The following is a 17905-nucleotide window of genomic DNA, read 5'->3' on the forward strand; positions in this document are numbered from 1 at the left end:
AGGAAGGATCTGAGCAGTTAATTGATTTGTCATTTCTGTTATCTAAGTACTTAGGCAGCTCAAATCATCCTTGCACCCCAAAGCGGTGCCCACCTGAGTCAGGAACACAGAAGCCCTAAACCTTCCTTTGATGGACACAAGGCTGATGTGGAGGTCTGGAGCCTGAGGTGTGCTAGTCATGATAGTGGCTCTTAAGGGGTACGGGTCACCCGCTGCCAGTGCAGATCCTTAGATGGCCAGGGACAGGACGGCTGTGTGTTCTTTAATACTTTTTTTTTTTGGTGTGGTTTGTGCTATTCGGGTCCTTGAAAGCAGGAATGGGCACATTTTTTCTGTAAACGGTCAGAGAGTAAGTATTTTTGGCTTTGGTCTCTACTGCGATTACTGCACTCAATTCCACTCTTGTAGTACAAAAGCAGCCAAGGACAATTCCTAAGTGAACGAGCGTGGACATGTTCTCATAGAATGTTATTTACCCAAACAGGCTGGATTTGGTCCAGTGGGCAGGCTAGCTAACTAAAACACTAACTAACTCACTAACTAACACACTACCTAACTCGCTAACACACTAACACACAGGGCCCTGGGCAGGGGCCTCTCTTCCCTGAATCTAAAGGCAGCTCTGACTGTTCCATCTCTACAATCCCATGAATTTAAGCATTTCTAAAGCAATGGATTCAAAAGAAATATGAAACCTTTGTGTTCATCAGCCGGATGAGAATGCTGGTGGTCATGGTTTCGTGACCTTGGGCAAATCCTTTAACCCCTCTCAGCTTTGGTTTCTTCAACTATAAAGTGGTCAACTTGCTCTATCTAGTTCCCCCAGAGGATTGTTGAGAAAGTCAAAACAATGATGACGATAATGATGGTAACAATACTTTCCATTTGCAAAGTGCTTTATAGTTTTCCAAATTGTTTTCCATTTAACCCTTGCAAGAATCTCATGAGGTAATTAGTCTCAACCCCATTTTTACATGTATGGAAACCATGAGGCAGAGTAAGTAACTTGCTGAAGGACTCCAAACTGGTAACCAGCAGAAACCAAGTCTCAAAACCATGTATCTTAATTCCTAATATAGGGCCACTTTTATTTCAGCTTTGTGGGACCTCCATGTAAATATTAAGGGCAATGTAAAAGCAGTGATATTTGAAACATTATTTTTTTCATCTTGGATCCTTGACCCTCTGGGTTATAATTCTCCTAATATTTAAACTTACCATAGACACTAGACATTCTCCCACAATGTCTGTGACACATTTGAGTTATTAGTGAACAAACACCATTTATACCTATATCCTTGGCTGTGCCAGTAGGAACAGAAAACATGCCAACTTTATTAATTTCTCCCCATAAGGGCTCTTTCATTAGGCTGTCAATGAGCGAACTCATTGCCAACTCAGAGTGGGTTACATAAGCACTGCTTCCTCTTTTATCTTCCCCCCCAAAATGACTCTCACCTGTACAGGTTCAACATGTACTTCGAGAAGGACACTTAGGAAACTCTCCTCTGCTTGATGAGATCTGATGCTGCCTCATGTGTGCATTATGGCTGTTTACCAAAGGGCACAAATTTTGTGATTGTAAGTTCTGAGTCAAAGTTCAATCTCTTTTATTCCAGTGGAATTACAATTTGCCAAATAGCTCTAAAAACCGGACTGTTTGACATCTAACATTTAGAAATGGTTCAGATTTTGCTTGTTTTTACACTAAAGGGATAGAACAAGAATGATGTTCATCACTCATTAAAAATTTGGTTCTTTCTGATGTTTTCAACCCTACGAGCTCTATGCTTCCTTATATTTACCTTTAACTGCTCCCTGACAGTGTTTGCCCTTTCTCACGTAGATATGGCAATTTTAATCCTAAAAAGCTCTGCTGTCCAACATGGTAGCCACAGATCACATATGGCTATTTAAATTTAATAAATTTGAAAATTCACCTCCTCTAGCCAAATTTCAAGTGCTCTCAATACCTTATGTGACATGGCTGTACTGTATTGGGTAGCACAGATATAGGACTTTTCTATTCTTGCAGAATGTTCTATTGGACAGCAGTATATAATGGATTTAGAAACTAACTTGACAAACTTCATAATCTGGTACTAATTCATCTGAGAATTGCTCTTGACCCACCTACTTCCCTCTTTTAAACTGCTCAGACTAATACTAAGACCAAGGTTGCCAGTGATCACAGGTACCATTTGTTGATTACATGTCCTGTGCCAGGCACTGACTGTGCCCTTAGTGTATACTATCTCATCAAATCTTTATAAGCCCATGTTATAAAGAAGATGTGGTTTATATGTACAATGGAATATTACTCAGCCATGAAAAAGAATGAAATTTTGCCACTTGCAACAACATGGATGGACTTGGAGGGTATTATGCTAAGTGAAATAAGTCAGACAGAGAAAGACAAATACTTTATGATATCATTTATATGTGGGATCTAAAAATATAGTATAAATGAACTTATTTACAAACCAGAAACAGAGTCATAGACATAGAAAACAAACGTATGGTTGCCAAAGTTGGGGGGAGAGATAAATCGAGAGTATGGGGTTAACAGATGCACACTATCATATGTAAAATAGATAAATAACAAGGATCTACTGTATAGCACAGTAAAGATTCAGTACCTTATAATAAACTATAATGGAAAAGGATAAAAAAAGAATATAGATATTTACATATATATATGTATAACCAAATCACTTTGATGTACACCTGAAACTAACACACTATTGTAAACCAATTAGACTTCAATTTTAAAAAGTTACTGAAAATAAGAAAAAAAAAAAACAACCCATGTTACTGTAGAGACTTAATTGGAACCTGAGGCCCAGGGTCATAGAGTAGGAGGCCGACTTGAGATTTGAACGCAGGTCTTTCTGTCTCCAGGGTCTGAACTCTTAAACACTCAGCTCTACCAACTCCTTCTCCTCCTCCTCCTCCTCCTCCTCCTCCTCCTCCACCCCCCCCCACTCCGATGTGGGCCTGGCCAGTCAACCTGGGGACAGAGCCAAAACTGAATGTCATGCCGGAGGGGTACCCTGCCAAAGGCAAGGGCAGGGCTGGGCATGAGTAGGCAGCAGGAACTCTCCAGGTGGGGGTAATTCAGCCCAGGCTAATTTTGTGCCCAAATGAAAGTAGTGTCCTTCATAACACAGCCACTGAGGCTTTTCACAAACCGGATACTTTTCCACTGGAAATACCCAAATAAGAATAATCACTGGTGGGTCTGTTAGGATTGGTGAGAAAAATTTGATATTCACCAAAAAAACTGAATGTGTGGGTGGCAGCTCCTCCTCCTCCTCCTTCTTCTTTTTTCATTTTTTCTTTTTGAAATAACTTATTTCATCCCATAGGTCTCATGCACTAGCTAGCATTACAGTCTGTTTTTTAAACTTTTTCTCTGGGTCAACTCTATCAGACTGGCTGCTGCCACTCATGCAAAGCAAACAGTCCATATGTCTGCCCTGAATGTTGAGTGTTGGCTCTGAAGCTTAAATTTAGTTTTGCTCTTAATGCAAATAAATCTGTAGATTAGATAGGAGGAAATTGCGTCTCTAGGGGGCAGCCTAGAGGTTTTCTCTAGCTTGTTATGAAAACCCCGCGTTTCATTATGTCATGGATTTCTTACTAGTCCTTCTTTCCTAACATTCCTTTCTTTCCTTTTCTTCTTTCTTTCACATGATTCCTTGAAATTCGGCTTTTCAGTTGTCAGGACTTACCATATCTATTATTACTTTTTTATAGGTCACAACACTGCCAGAGTGAGCAAATCTAAATTGGAACAAGAAAGAGTTTTCCTCAAAATGAGTTTGCACAGAAAGTATGCTAAGCCCAGGATGCAGGGGAAATTTCCTTGGAATCAAACAATGTCATGGGATCTTCAGGATCTAATCTGGCCTCCTCAAACCTGCTCTAAGAGTAAAGGTGCTGGATGGTAGAATGGAGAACTGCACCAACCTCCCTCCCAGGACCGTGGTTCTCTTGAACCTGAATGTGGTGTGTCAGATTTCATCATTAGGCCATTCCTTGAGCGTCCATCTGGTATATTGGACACATTGGGTAATTAGCAGTAATGAGTAAGAACACAAGAGCAGACCAATTAAAAAAACCTCTACCTATTAGTCACATTTGCAAGTTACCAATTATCAAACACCAGCCAAATCCTGTCTATAATCAAGAATAATAAAACACCTATTGAGAAGGCAGACCTTTGAGATCATGATGTCAGAATTGGGTTGAACTACATGAGTCAGGATGGAAATTCACCGGGTCAAGGGACAGAGTGAATAGTATAAGATAATAAGACTTGCAAGAGTCATAATCAATGGGCTCAGACATAAAATAATCATGTGGTCAAAGCTGAATTTCAAGATTTCAAGACTTGGGCAAAACTGTTACTGGACTTAATAATGTTAAGTGGTCTGTAGGCTCCAAGTGTCATGGACCATGTCTATTTTTACTTCCGATTGTACCTCTAGCACCAAAGAGCACTCAGCATAGAGTAGGCATTCAGTAAGTATTTTGTAAATTAATTAATAAATGAATAAAGTGAAATTTGTTTTCTATCCTTTGTCACAAGTCTACCTCCCTTGGTCAAATATCTCCAAGGTGACTTGAGAAGTTTTATGGCTGCCCAGATGCCCCTAATGGGCAGACCATGATGAACAATGGTCTGTTCTTCAGGAATTCCTGCGTTGTTTTTCTGCTCTCCATCAAACCTTAACTATGTTGAATTCTCTCCCTCAGAGCCAGTTCATTCCATTAACTTGTTTGTTAATGGGTCAATGAACGCAAATAAGTGTATGGGAATAAGTGTATTCATCCCTTATAACGCATTTTCATTTTAATGCCATGGTTAAGAGTGAAACTTCGGTTAAGACTTTGGAGTCAGACCTGGATTGGAATCTGCCACTTGATAGCTGTTAGACCTCGAGCAAGTCACTTAGAGTCTCTAAGGCTTAGTTTCCTCATCTGTAAATACGAGCTATAAATAGTATAATACCTACCTCAAAGCAATGGTTGTGAGCACTAAATAAAACTATCTTGGTAAAGTTCCTGGCGTGGTGCCTATCACACAGAAAGCACACAGTTAATGAGCAGTTCTCAAAGTGCGTTCCCAGACGCCAGCATCAGCATCCCTAGGAATCGGTTACAACTGCACATTCTTGGTCCCTCCCCAAACCTATTGAGTCAGAAACTCTGGGTGTGGGCCCAACAACCTTTGTTTTAATAAGATTTCTAGGTGATACTGACGCAAGCTAAGTTTGAAAACCACTGCAGTAAATGCCAGTAGTAATAATAAATAATAATAATAAGCTAGTATTTATATCATAATATTGTCTTGATATTATTATTGCTTTGACAGGGACCATGCAGAATACTTTTAGCTCAGCTGTTTTCCAACCAAGTTCTGGGAAGCTTTGGGGCTCACAGAAAAATGTTGACGGGCAGATCCCAGACGAGGATCTAGGCTGTCCCCAGCTCTGCTCTGATGAGTAAGCTCCACTTTGTCAGTTTCATATACTTCAGTTCCATTCCAGGTTAAGTGCTTGACACAAGAGTTCTGCTCTGAGATAAATCTTAAAAATCACTCCCTTGTCCAAAATGCCAGTGGGAATTTGGCCAGACTATGGGGGAGAAATGGGGGATAGGAAGATTTTCCCTGGCCTGCCCTGCATTCCAATCCAAACTGCACAAGTATTCATTGGGAACTGTGCTAGGTACCTTTTGTCATACATCATATCATTAAATCCTTACAAGGTGTTCTTACCCCTCCTTTTTGAGGGAGAAAATAAAAATGCAGAGAGGTTAAGGAAACATGTTCAAGGTCACACAGCTAGTGCAGCTGGGACTAGAAGCCAGATCACTGGATACTGAGATTGGTTCTCATTCTCCAAGAATGGCTGCTGGTCGCACTTGAGCAGATAACCTCTCCACGCAGGTGAATCACCCATGGGGGCACTGGATGAACTCTTGCAGGGATGTTCAGATCATACTTTTGGACTAACAAGTAGAAGGCAGCTGGCTTTTGCTCCACCATTTGCTCAGGACCAAGGCCTGGGACAACTGATTGGTTTCTTCCAAAGTGAGTCATGGTCACAAGGAATTAGAAAGTTCTAATGGGGCTTTTCCCTATTAGAACTTTCCCTATTCAGATGGGGCTTTTCCCTATTTGCTAAATCAGTCAGGCTGGGAAGATGACCTCAGCACACTGGATATGTATGAACTTTGAGCTGAGAGTACAAGAATCTGAATCCCAACCCTATAACCATGCCAGCTCAACTATACGGTCCTAGGCAAGGCAAGCCTACCCCTTTGGGCCTTGGTCAAATGCCTAAATAAATGGCCAAACTTGTTATTTATCATCCAAGCTGGACTTTGAATTAGATGATATTGAGAGATCTTTGAGCATCTTGGAAAGATGCACTAGATAAATATTTTGTCATTAACTGCAGCATTACTTATTCATTGATTAAGCCATTTCACAAATGTTTTTAAAGCGCTTATCATGTGCCAAGTGTTGTACCAGGTACTAAGAACACAACTGTGAACAAGACAGATGTGGTCCCAGCCTTCATGGAGCCTAGAGTTTGGTGGGGATGGGGAATCTCTGCTAATGGTCTGTCCTGTGCCTATCGCATAGAAGTATTGTTAAGTATTTACCACGTGCTAGGCATGATACGAAGTGCTGCACACAAATTATTTCACTTAATTCTCACTATAGTCCTACAAGGTAGGAATAATGATCTTCAAATTACAGAAGAGGAAACTAAGGTTCAGAAAGTTTAAGTAACTTTCCAAAGGAGAGTTTCCTGTTACTAAATGGCAGGATCTATCTGACTTCAAAGCCATGCTCTTAGCCTCTATCTCCTAGGTATCTATGTACATGTATACCCACATACAAGCACTATCTCCTTTACAGTGCCTGCAAGAGTATCCGGCCTATGGTGGCTTCTTAATAAATAGTTATTAAGTAAATATGCCCATGTGGCTCAAGCTAGAGACAGAGGTCACAGACGATGAGACGAATGAGGGTCGTGGGAACTGAGTGAGCATTCTGAGGGGGATGCAGGGGGGAGAGGAGACCCACCCAACAGCGGCCTGAGAAACAGGTATGAGCAGAGGGATGTCCGAGACTGTTGTCCAAGCTGCCAAGAAGCCACAGCGCTAGAAGCTGTCCGTGCCAGGAGTTTTCAGGGTGCGATGGCGGTGGCTGAGGGAGACAGGAAGAGAGGGCTGACACTAACCGTCTCTCCCAGCTGTCATCACAGAAGGATGCTACAGCCGTCAGTCGGGCCCTGGTCCGTCACACAGACTGGAAGCTGTCTACACCAGTGGTGTGGAAGAAGGTGGCTCCCAGAGAAGGCTGCTGTGACAGTGTGCGGGCTGCTTTCCTCATGCTCTTCTGCCCCACCTGTTTCTCCAGAGTGGCAGCGTTCCATTAATGGCCAATTTGCCGGGCTGGGCATACAGAGATAATTTACCAGTGGTCTCTGAGTGCAGGACTGCGTTAAAAGGTGAGGACAGTTGGGACTTCCCTGGTGGCACAGTGGTTAAGATTCCGAGCTCCCAATGCAGGGGGCCCAAGTTCGATCCCTGGTCAGGGAACTAGTTCCCACATGCGTGCTGCAACTAAGAGTTCACATGCCACAACTAAGGAGCCAGTGAGCCGCAACTAAGGAGCTCACATGCCGCAACTAAGGAGCCCGCCTGCTGCAACTAAGACCCGGAGCAACCAAATAAATAAATAAATATTAAAATAAAGTAAAATTGCACTCTCCCCTCTCTTGTTTAAAAAAAAAAAAAAAAGGTGACGACAGTTGTTATCAGCTGCCTTGATAACAGGGCAACATTTGCTCCTCCCTTCATCACTTAAGCTGCTCAGCTTTAAATAACACTGTTTTAGAAAAGTGTGTTGGGCTTCCCTGGTGGCGCACTGGTTAAGAATCTGCCTGCCAATGCAGGGGACACAGGTTCGAGCCCTAGTCCAGGAAGATCCCACATGCTGTGGAGCAAGCCCGTGCACCACAACTACTGAGCCTGTGCTCTAGAGCCCACGAGCCACAGCTACTGAGCCCACAAGCCACAACTACTGAGCCCGTGTGCCGCTACTACTGAAGCCCACATGCCTAGAGCCCATGCTCCACAACAAGAGAAGCCACTGCAGTGAGAAGCCCGTGCACCGCAATGAAGAGTAGCCTCCGCTCACCACAACTAGAGAAAGCCCGCACAGCAACAAAGACCCAACGCAGCCAAAAATAAATAAATAAATTTATAAAAAAAAAAAAAAAGAGAAAAGTGTGTTAATTTGAAAGTCCCAATTATTGCTTGTTAAATTCAGGTTACTCAATATCCCTGGCTAAGAGTTTTTAGTTGATGGAGTCACATGATGAAGGTGATATCACTGTTACCTTTTTGTTGAGGTTATAGCAGGGAACAAGCACTGAGGATCCAGGCATGCATAGAAAGAAGGATCCAAACATTGGAGGCTGACAGACCTGAGTTAAACCCCCAGGTGTTACTTCCTGTGGCAGGCTGACTCAGATGGCCCCCCATCCTTCCCCCTCCTAGAATTCATGCCCTTGCTAGGCCAGCCCTCCCCTTGAGTGGGAGCAACTTCATTCTAGCCAACCAAATATAGCAAAGGTGATGAGATGTCACTTTTGAGATTAGGTGATAAGAGATTGTAGGCTCTGTCTCATTACCAGACACTCTGTGCCTTCTCAGCCCACACACGCTGATGAAGTGAGCAGCCACATCACACAGGCCCCCACGGCAAGGAACTGACAGTGGCCTCCAGCCAGCAGGCAGCTGGAATTGAGGCCCTCCGTCCAACAGCTAAAAAGGAATGGAATTCTGTCAACAACTGAGTGCCTTGGAAGTGGATCCTCACCAACTGAGCTATCAGATGAAACCCCAGCCCTGGCTGACCCTGATGTCGCCCCATAAAAGACTCTGAAGCAGAGGAGCCAGCTAAGATGTGCCCAGGTTCCTGAAGCACAGAAACTGTCAAATGATAGAGGTGAGTTGTTTTAAGTTGCTACATTTGTGGCAATCTGTCACACAGCAATAGAACACTAAGACACTTCCCATCTGGGTGAATTTGGGCAGGTTATTTCTCCTCTATAAACCTCAGTTTCCTCATCTGTCAAAAAGGCAGGGACAATAATAAAAATGATAATACCTCTGACTTTGAGGAATTAAATGAGATAGTGTGCCCCAAAGTGTGCAAATGTTGAAATCTCCTGAGTAAGGGATCTGGGCTTTGCCTGGGCTGGAGCTGGAGGAATGGGGGTGAGTGAAGTGGTCGGAATTACTCAAGAGTAGGAAGGGCTTCCCTGTAGCCATGGGGCTTGGAGCACAGGGATCTAAAGACAGGATGTCAAGTGAAGACAAAGTTAGGGGTCCCAGAGACCACCAAAGGAGTTGAGCCAGACAGAGCTGTAGACTCAAAGGAAAAGTGGGAAACAGTGCTAAGAATGAGCTGGAGGGAGCCTTTTATATGGTGCCAGTGATGCTGATGAGTGGGAAGAATAGAGTAGGACACTATGACTGTTTAAATACATGGCAGAAGTCAATTCGTGTCCAGGGCACTGGAATCCAGGGCTTGGGTACCCACTGCACTTGGTTCCAGGCCCCCACCCCATCTTATTCTTGGAACTCCTCTCCACACGGCCCAGGAATCCCAGGGGACCCCTTTTTGATGGTGATTCCCAAACCCTACATCAGCCTTCTCTATCCATCTGCCTGGTCAGCATCTCCGCTTTGTATCTAATGGGCATCTGAAATTTAGCATGTCCAAATCTGAACTCCTGATTTCAAACCCGTCCTCTAGATTCTGCTCCAGCTGCAGCCCTCCCACTTTCGTCTTGCTCTGACACCTCTATAGGGAACTGGGATGATAGAAGAATAATCTTACAATACATATTGTGAAAGATACAAAAATGGAGATTTAAGTAAAAAGAGTAAAAAGCAAACATCTTCCTTTCTCTGTCCTGATGTCCTTACTCCTCTCCCACCACGTATGTTAGAATTGTTTTCGTATCAGAACCTACGGAGCTACCTGCACTCACCTGGCCATGACTTACCACCTTTTTGTTATTGATGGACAGATTGTTTCCTCCCCAGCCCCCACTTTTTTTATTACAAGCAACACTACAATGAACATCCATGTCCATATGCACAATTATTTTTTCAGGATAGATTCTTAGAAGTGGGATGGTAAAGTCAAAGTGTTTACACGTGAAATGTTTGGTGGAAACTGACGAAACGCTCTTTGAACGTGTCTGAGCCAGTTTACACCCTCACCAACAGCGTGTGACGATGCCTCTGCACCAATGCCGGACACTCTCAACCTTTTAAAAATTTGCCACGAATGAGGTCTTGTCTTTTTTTTTATTTTTTTTTTATTTTTATTTTATTATTTATTTTTGGCTGTGTTGGGTCTTCGGTTCGTGCGAGGGCTTTCTCTAGTTGCGGCAAGCGGGGGCCACTCTTCATCGCGGTGCGGGGACCACTCTTCATCGCGGTGCGCGGGCCTCTCACTATCGCGGCCCCTCCCGCTGCGGGGCACAGGCTCCAGACGCGCAGGCTCAGTAGTTGTGGCTCACGGGCCCAGCTGCTCCGTGGCATGTGGGATCTTCCCAGACCAGGGCTCGAACCCGTGTCCCCTGCATTAGCAGGCAGATTCTCAACCACTGCGCCACCAGGGAAGCCCGAGGTCTTGTCTTAATTTGCAGTTTCCTGATGACTAGAGAGCTTGAACACATTTTCAAGTATTTATTGGCCATTTGTATTTGTTCTTCAGTGAATTGTCTCTCTGTAGCCTTGGTTCATTTTTCTATTGGGTTATTTGTCCCAAATTACTAATGAAAAATCTGAGTACTGGAGAAATTAAGTTAACTTCTAAATTGGCTTGAAGTCTCACAACTAGTAAGCAGCTGAGCTGGGACTTAAGCTTGGCTCTGTTTCTCGAAAGTACAGGTCAGTTGTTCTGCTTTCTCACATATGGTCAGTGTTAACTAATGAATGAAAACCTGAAGGCTGGAACTTCCCTGGCAGTCCAGTGGTTAAGACACCGCGCTTCCAATTCAGGGGGGGCACGGGTTTGATCCCTGGTCGGCTAACTAAGATCCCACATGCCATGTGGCCAAAAAAAAAAAAGAAAAAAAAAATCCTAATTATTCTTAGCCTTCATCTCCTTAAACAAACAAACAAACAAACCAAAAAACCTGAAGGCTGGCTATCACTGTCCTGCAGAAGCCTGGCCCTTCCTGCTTTTAACTGAAACATCCCAGCTATATGATGCAGCTCCCTCCAGGGGCTGGGCCTCCAGGAAGGCCCTGGGGAAGGCCATCAGGCCATCTGACTGACCACGACTGTTGCGCTGCACTGGCCCTGGCTGCCCACGCTACAGCATTTAGCTGGAGAGCAATTACATTGCCCCTCAAGACACAGGCAGCCAGAACTAAGTAGCAACCTCTGGGTTACAGCCATTTCCTTACTTGCCGATTAGGGCTAGACAGTCCTTGGCTTTTGGTGCAATTCATTCTCCAAAATCTAAACCTGATACGGCTCCCTGGATCTGGCAGAGCTCAGCTGGAAAGTTGGAGAGGGAACGCGCAAGCCGCTGCTGCCAACTCATCTGACATCATGCCAGGGCCACCCGACCATTGTCTGTGGCAGAACAAGGCCTTTCTTTGGCAGGGGTTTGCAGCCCGCCCTTCAGCGCCTGTCGGGAATCTGGCTACTTCTCAGCAGGCCCGAGAGCGTCTGAGTGCCCCAGGAATGCCTCCTCTATTAATAGAAGTCCTTTTCAGGGTTTCCACCGCCTGGCAGCCTGAACAGCATCCGTACCATGTTATACATTCTGCAGAGCACCAGCTGTGGGCGTGGTGGGAAAGATAATCTTGGGAGAGGAACCGGTGCTGTCAATAGGCAGCTGTTCAAACCCCCTAGCCTGGGGCCATCACAGACCAGCACGGGGGGGGGGGGGGGGGGGGGGGGCAGACCCTTGCCGCAGGCAGCTGTGCTCAGTTTCACAGTGAGTCCAGGCAGCTCCGAGGTTTGATTTGACTAGCAAGTAATGAACCTGATTCTTTTGTCACTCCAGACTCACTGATCCTCTTGGACAGTGATTCCAGCTGGGTCTTTGTAAACAAGTTACTATGACTTGGGGGATCCCTGAGGTCAACACAGACCCTACTGGAAGAAGATGCTACGGGGGGGAACCTGGTCCCAATCAGAACCCAGTTCTGCCACCCCGCAGCCTGGCTTTGAGGAGGTGTCAGAGCTTTAATACAGCTCTCTCAAACCAAAATCCCTATTCCCATCTTTGGAAACAGCAGGGAAACGCCACTCAACCTTCTATGGGGTCTAAAGCGGAAGGGTCAAGTCTATGGCTGGAGTGACCATTCCTGGGAACCAAAGCCTGCTCCAGTAGTCACAGGGAGAAGGGCAGGCCTACAACGGGAAAGCTTGTCTGTGCAGTACTGAGAAGGGAGGTGCAATCCCAGGAAGGAGAACAGCAGGTGCCACAGAAATGAGCTTGTCAAACACACATGAGACACCACAAGACCCACCCCAGAATATCTGGGAGGAATCTGAGGAGGGCTGAGAATCCCCAACGTAAGTGTCAGAGCCACAGAAACAAGAATTCGTGTCTGTAGTTGTGAGTCTCTCCTCACCCCAGGCTGGTGCGGTTTGGAGAAGATGGATGACATCAGTAAATGTACAGAGGTTGGGAAACAGAATTAGTCACCCTGCCCAAGAGGATGAATTCCCTAGTTTCTGCCTGCTTGTGACATCACCGCTCCAAAGCATAGCCCACTGTGGTGCCAGATGAAAAGTTCTATTTCTAGAGAATTCACAAGAGTGCCATTGTCTTGATGATGAACTAACACACCAAGGCCATTGTATTTCCCAGCAGCTGCTCTGCCCAACTCCACATCCGTAACCCTCTCCCTCAGCAGCAGGCAGGACCGTCCCCGGGAGAGGGGCTCTAAGCAGCGAGTAGCATACTGAAGTCAGTGTTTATTGTCTTTTGTCAAAATTCTGTCCGGAATCACCACCACTAGCTTCCAAATGGAATTTTCAAGAGCATGTGGCCAGTTTTGTTTTTGCTTTTCCAGAGCTGAAGAGCACAGGGTCAGAGTAAGGTTTGAAGGGCACCTCAGGGAATAAGCTTTCATGCATTAAGCAAAGGTTTGGTCAGAGTTCTAAAGAGACTGGACCATGTGGATGGCTTGGATGAGTTCATTAGCTTTGAGCAAGATGATGGCTCTGGCTTGCTTACGGATAACAGATCTTTTTCAAAAGCTTGGGAGGTGTAGGTGGAGGAGGTGCTTCCTGCCTGCCACAAGAAGGGCGCTGGTTTGTGCTTCCTGCACAACGAGAGCTTTGCACGAAGTCACTCATATTATCTCACCAAGCCCTTCTTGTAACCAGTTACAGGAGTCGCCGAGGAGCTGGCCAGAGTCAGAAATAGTCTTTGAAGGAAGGAGGTGGATAGTTTAGCTCTGTCACCAAGTATCACCCATTCCGCAGCCAAATCACCAGTTTTAATGGCACTGTACAAGCCAGCTAGTAAATGGCACGGGTTAAATAAGTCACCTTCCATGCAGGGGTTTTCCTCTGAGCTAAGGCCGCTTGCAAATATGAAGGACATGCTTCTGAAGTAGTGGTGTTGTCTAGTAAAGAATTTCATTATATCCCCATGTTAAATTTAGATTAACTTTGAATTATAAAGGGCTCAATGTCAGGCGAGCTGGGAGAGGAGGGGATGGAGGAAGGGTGGGTGTGGTGGGAAACGGAGGTCTGGAGACAGCCCTCAGCAGGGTGCACCTGACCGAATTCGCGTCCCATTGCAGAGTGACATCTGGGGGAGGCTGTATAGTTCGTGTCCCTTCAGTTGCTAGATTTCCATTTCTGATAACAGCGACTGCTGGAGTCAGTTGTTAGATTGGACACTTTCCAGACCCAGTTTAAAGTTGATTCTCCACAGGAGTCTGTCTTTTTAGAGCCCCTTGCAGCCCAAGACTCAAAGTGGCCCATAACATTTCTAAGCAGGAGAAACTCAAAATTTAAAAGACCAAGGCCATGTGGGAAGCAAGACTCCCATCCAAGACCCCCACTTTTCTTCATCACCATGTGACATTATCCCCTCCTCTTTCCGAGCCTGTGCAGCTTCGTGTTCCTTGGAGAATTTGTATGCTCAAGGGTTTGGTTTTGACTCACCTTTTCTGCTCTCCTTCCTCGCATCCCAGCATCATTTGGAAAATGGAAAAGCACCGCTCCCAGGATTTAGCACCCTCTCCCTGGAGCCACTCACCAGCAAGCCCACGCTCGCATGCACGACCCATGGGGTCCCAACCATGACGGATCTGTGTGACAACACTTGGGATCTCAGAAGCAGGGAAAGTAGGTTTGGAGCACTAACATTTCTTACGGGATATGATGTGGCCACCTTCTCTTTTCCTGCATTGGTGGAGGAAACAACGGCAGAGGTCATCCAAACAAGCAGGTGAGACTCAAAGTGAATGGAATTTGTCTTTGAAATGTGTTCTCCAATTCCCATGCACTCCTGCATGATACTGTACCAAGACAAGCCTGAGAATTCCGCGGCGGTGATGGGGTTACTGAGGGCGTGTGCTAGTGCCTCAGCAGGGACGTGGGAAAGGAAAGGGCTGGAAGGCAGGCTGGAAGGGTGTTCTCACGGTTCGGGGAGATACACAGACTGAAGTCGTCAGGGTGTGCTGTGGCCCTACTGCGCGACACCAGGTCTGAGTGGGTGACAACAGCTTCCTTCTGGTTCTCAGGGACTAGCCTGACTGCAGAGTGAATTTCTGCTCCTGGTTATTTCAGAGTAAGCTTGAGTAAAAGCCGCTTCATCATGAGGAGTCTGCAAGAGCTTCTTCTGTTCTCAGAAGAGTCCGTAATGGCCTTGTTCAGGGGGCAAGACCTAGGAAGAAGGGTCCAGATAGGGGGGCACGCTGCTTGTCTCCACGGCCTTGCCCTGCCTCAGGATCCTCTGGTTTTATCAATCACTAAATTATTTCAACAAATCTGTTGCTCTGGTTCTTTAGGGCATTTTCAAATCTTTGCAACCACATGGATACTGGGAAAAAATGTGTCAGTTATCATTCTAACCCACTCAGCATGGCCAACCTGGTCACAGGCAAGGCAAAGAGCTGATGAAACTGAATGAGGAGTTTTCCTCATTCCATCCTGTGCACGGGCAACCATGCAGACCAGCAGCGTTCACCGCATCAAGTTTAAGGGTAGGGCCTCTGTGATGCTAAGCAAAAAGGACCAGGGATTTCATTAAAAGACCGATGATGATGACACTCTTTGGAGGAGAGTAGGTAAGAGGGCTCTGAAGCCTCACTGCCTGGGTTTGAATCTCAGCTCCAGCACTTACCAGCTGTGTGATCTTATGAAAATTACTTAATGTCTCTGGACCTCAGTTTCCTCATCTATAAAAGGGGGATATTATGGGAAAGGGAAGTATTGGGAGTTTGGGATTAGCAGATGCAAACTATTATATACAGGATGGATAAACAACAGGGTCCTACTCTATAGCACAGGGAACTATATTCAATATTCTGTGATAAACCATAATGGAAAAGAATATGAAAAAGAATATATATATGTATAACTGAGTCACTCTGCTGTACAGCAGAAATTAAACACAACATTGTAAATCAAGTATATTTGAATAAAATTTAAAAAACACAAACCTTGAGATATAGAAAGATTAAAAAAATGGGGGGTATCAATCCTAACATCTACCTTTTGTTGGGAGCATTGCAGGAGTCAAAAGGAGTTTAGTACAGTGCCTGGTACTTAGAAGGGGCTTTATAAACGTTTGTTTTAAAAAAATTATTGCATGTAACAGTGCACACAGCTGGGGTATATTCACTCAGCACTATTTGCTTCATGGCAAAATGAATGAAACCTCCTCGGGCTGTTCCACACTTGTAAAGAATGCAAGCAACACTGGGGAGCAGGGTAACCTTGGACCTTGTCCACACTCACCAGAATCAAAAAACATCATTTTGAAACTTAACGGTAGTAGTGAGACTGCTGTTAAGCCACTGTTAAAATGTTTCTTGGGGGAGCAGCGGCTTCCGTTACGCTTGTGACATGTTTATTGTCCTTTTCACCAATATCCCTTCTCAGGGAGTGTCCCAGGCTCAGCCAAATCACCCAGCAAAGGACAACTATCAATCTCATGACTGTGACATGGGTTAGACCTAATTCAGTAGAAAGAATAAAAACCCTGAACAGAAGAGGCAACATGGAGAGAGGGGAGGAAAGGCCTTCCTGTTCCTTCTAGGGACAAAAGGAAACCCTGGGGCAACTCTGGGAGCCGCTGGGAACTCCCAAGGCTGCCTCCAGTTCGGTCTTTGGCCTGCGGTGGTCTATGACACCTGTGGCCATCACCACATCTTGTTACTGCATCTTGTGCCCTGGAGCCCCCAGGAGTGTCGACCAGTTTTTAGGGGCTCCCAACTACCTCACTTCTGGCCAGATATACTACAGATGCTCAAATCCTTCCCCACCCATCCCTGATCTGTGCAGGCCTCAGGCAGCCTGATTTCAGCCAAGTAGAAACCTGTGGTTCCAGCACCGCCCTCGGCACCCTGAATTTGGGTTGGAAGTCACAGGGCTTCACAAAGCCTGCCGGCTGATCATCAGAAAATCCCGGGCTGCCTTGGAACACAGAGCAGCCTTTCACCTTGCTCAGAGCAAAATAAAATGTGCCATCCATCTCCTCTTTGGCATTTCCCCAGCCCTTCTCAGAGTGAGCTAAATGCCACGGTTCATCGATCGGTCAATAAGTCATGTTTATTGAGCTGACAGTGTGTACATACGGGGGTGTGGGAGTTGCAGAGAAAGATGGATGAGAAGGGAAGAAAACCAACCAGAGTCAAATGTTAGGGTTTATGTATAAAGAAGGGACTCTACACCTTCATCTCCTATGCACAGCTGGGTTGCTCGCTCCTTTCACGCCACTCTGGGGGTCTGCTAGCACGCCTCTCCCAAAGGCTCCACAAGGAAATGGGCAAAAGGCTAGCCAGCACTAGAAAGCCCTTTCCTTATGCAGTGCTGACCTCTAGAGGCTTCCAATTAAAAAGCATCCCACAGGACCAACTTCGTTTTACTGTAGGTTTTTACATCCTGCATCATTGCCATATTTTCCTGGAAAACAAAGGGAAGAAAAATCTCTCTGCTCCTTTAAATGTTGCCTAATAGGAAATGCCTGCTTTATTCTTTGGCTCCCTAATTACAGCCTGCTCAGATTTTTAGAAATGTCATTGTTTTTTGCTCCAAAAAAGGGAAAAGGGTAGGTCAAAGATCAGGGAAGTATTTCAAAGTATTTGCCCGCTGTGAAACTAAGAGGAAAAGCACTGTGCCAGCTATTTCGGGACACATTTCTTCAGTTTTCAAAGTACCAGATGGCCAGGCCCGCCAAGGGGGGAAGGCATGTTTGCTCCTCACCCCGCCCCTCGCCCTGATTCAGCAGGAGAGCACGGCGTGGGGAGGGGGTACTAACTGCCAGCCCCTCCTGCACACACGCAGCCAGCCCACTGGCTCCAGCCCCGCGGCAGGGTCCAAACACTGGGTAGTGGGTTTTGTTCTGCTTACTTTGTTTCATTTCAACCCGTTCACATCCACAGTGAACACTAGGGACAATGGGGTATCCCACCTGGCCTGACTTTACTATGAAAACCAGACTCATTTCTAAAGGAAACGAGACTGTTTGTTACATCCCTAAGCAAAACACCCCAAATATTCCTATTTTGTGGTAGTTTTTATCCTGTATTCTTGATCACAGAAAGGGACATGTAGGAAGGCAGGAGAAAGTACCCAGGGATGTCAGCACTGG

This window comes from Balaenoptera ricei, chromosome 9 (assembly GCF_028023285.1).
Source record: "Balaenoptera ricei isolate mBalRic1 chromosome 9, mBalRic1.hap2, whole genome shotgun sequence".
Classification (NCBI taxonomy): domain Eukaryota; kingdom Metazoa; phylum Chordata; class Mammalia; order Artiodactyla; family Balaenopteridae; genus Balaenoptera; species Balaenoptera ricei.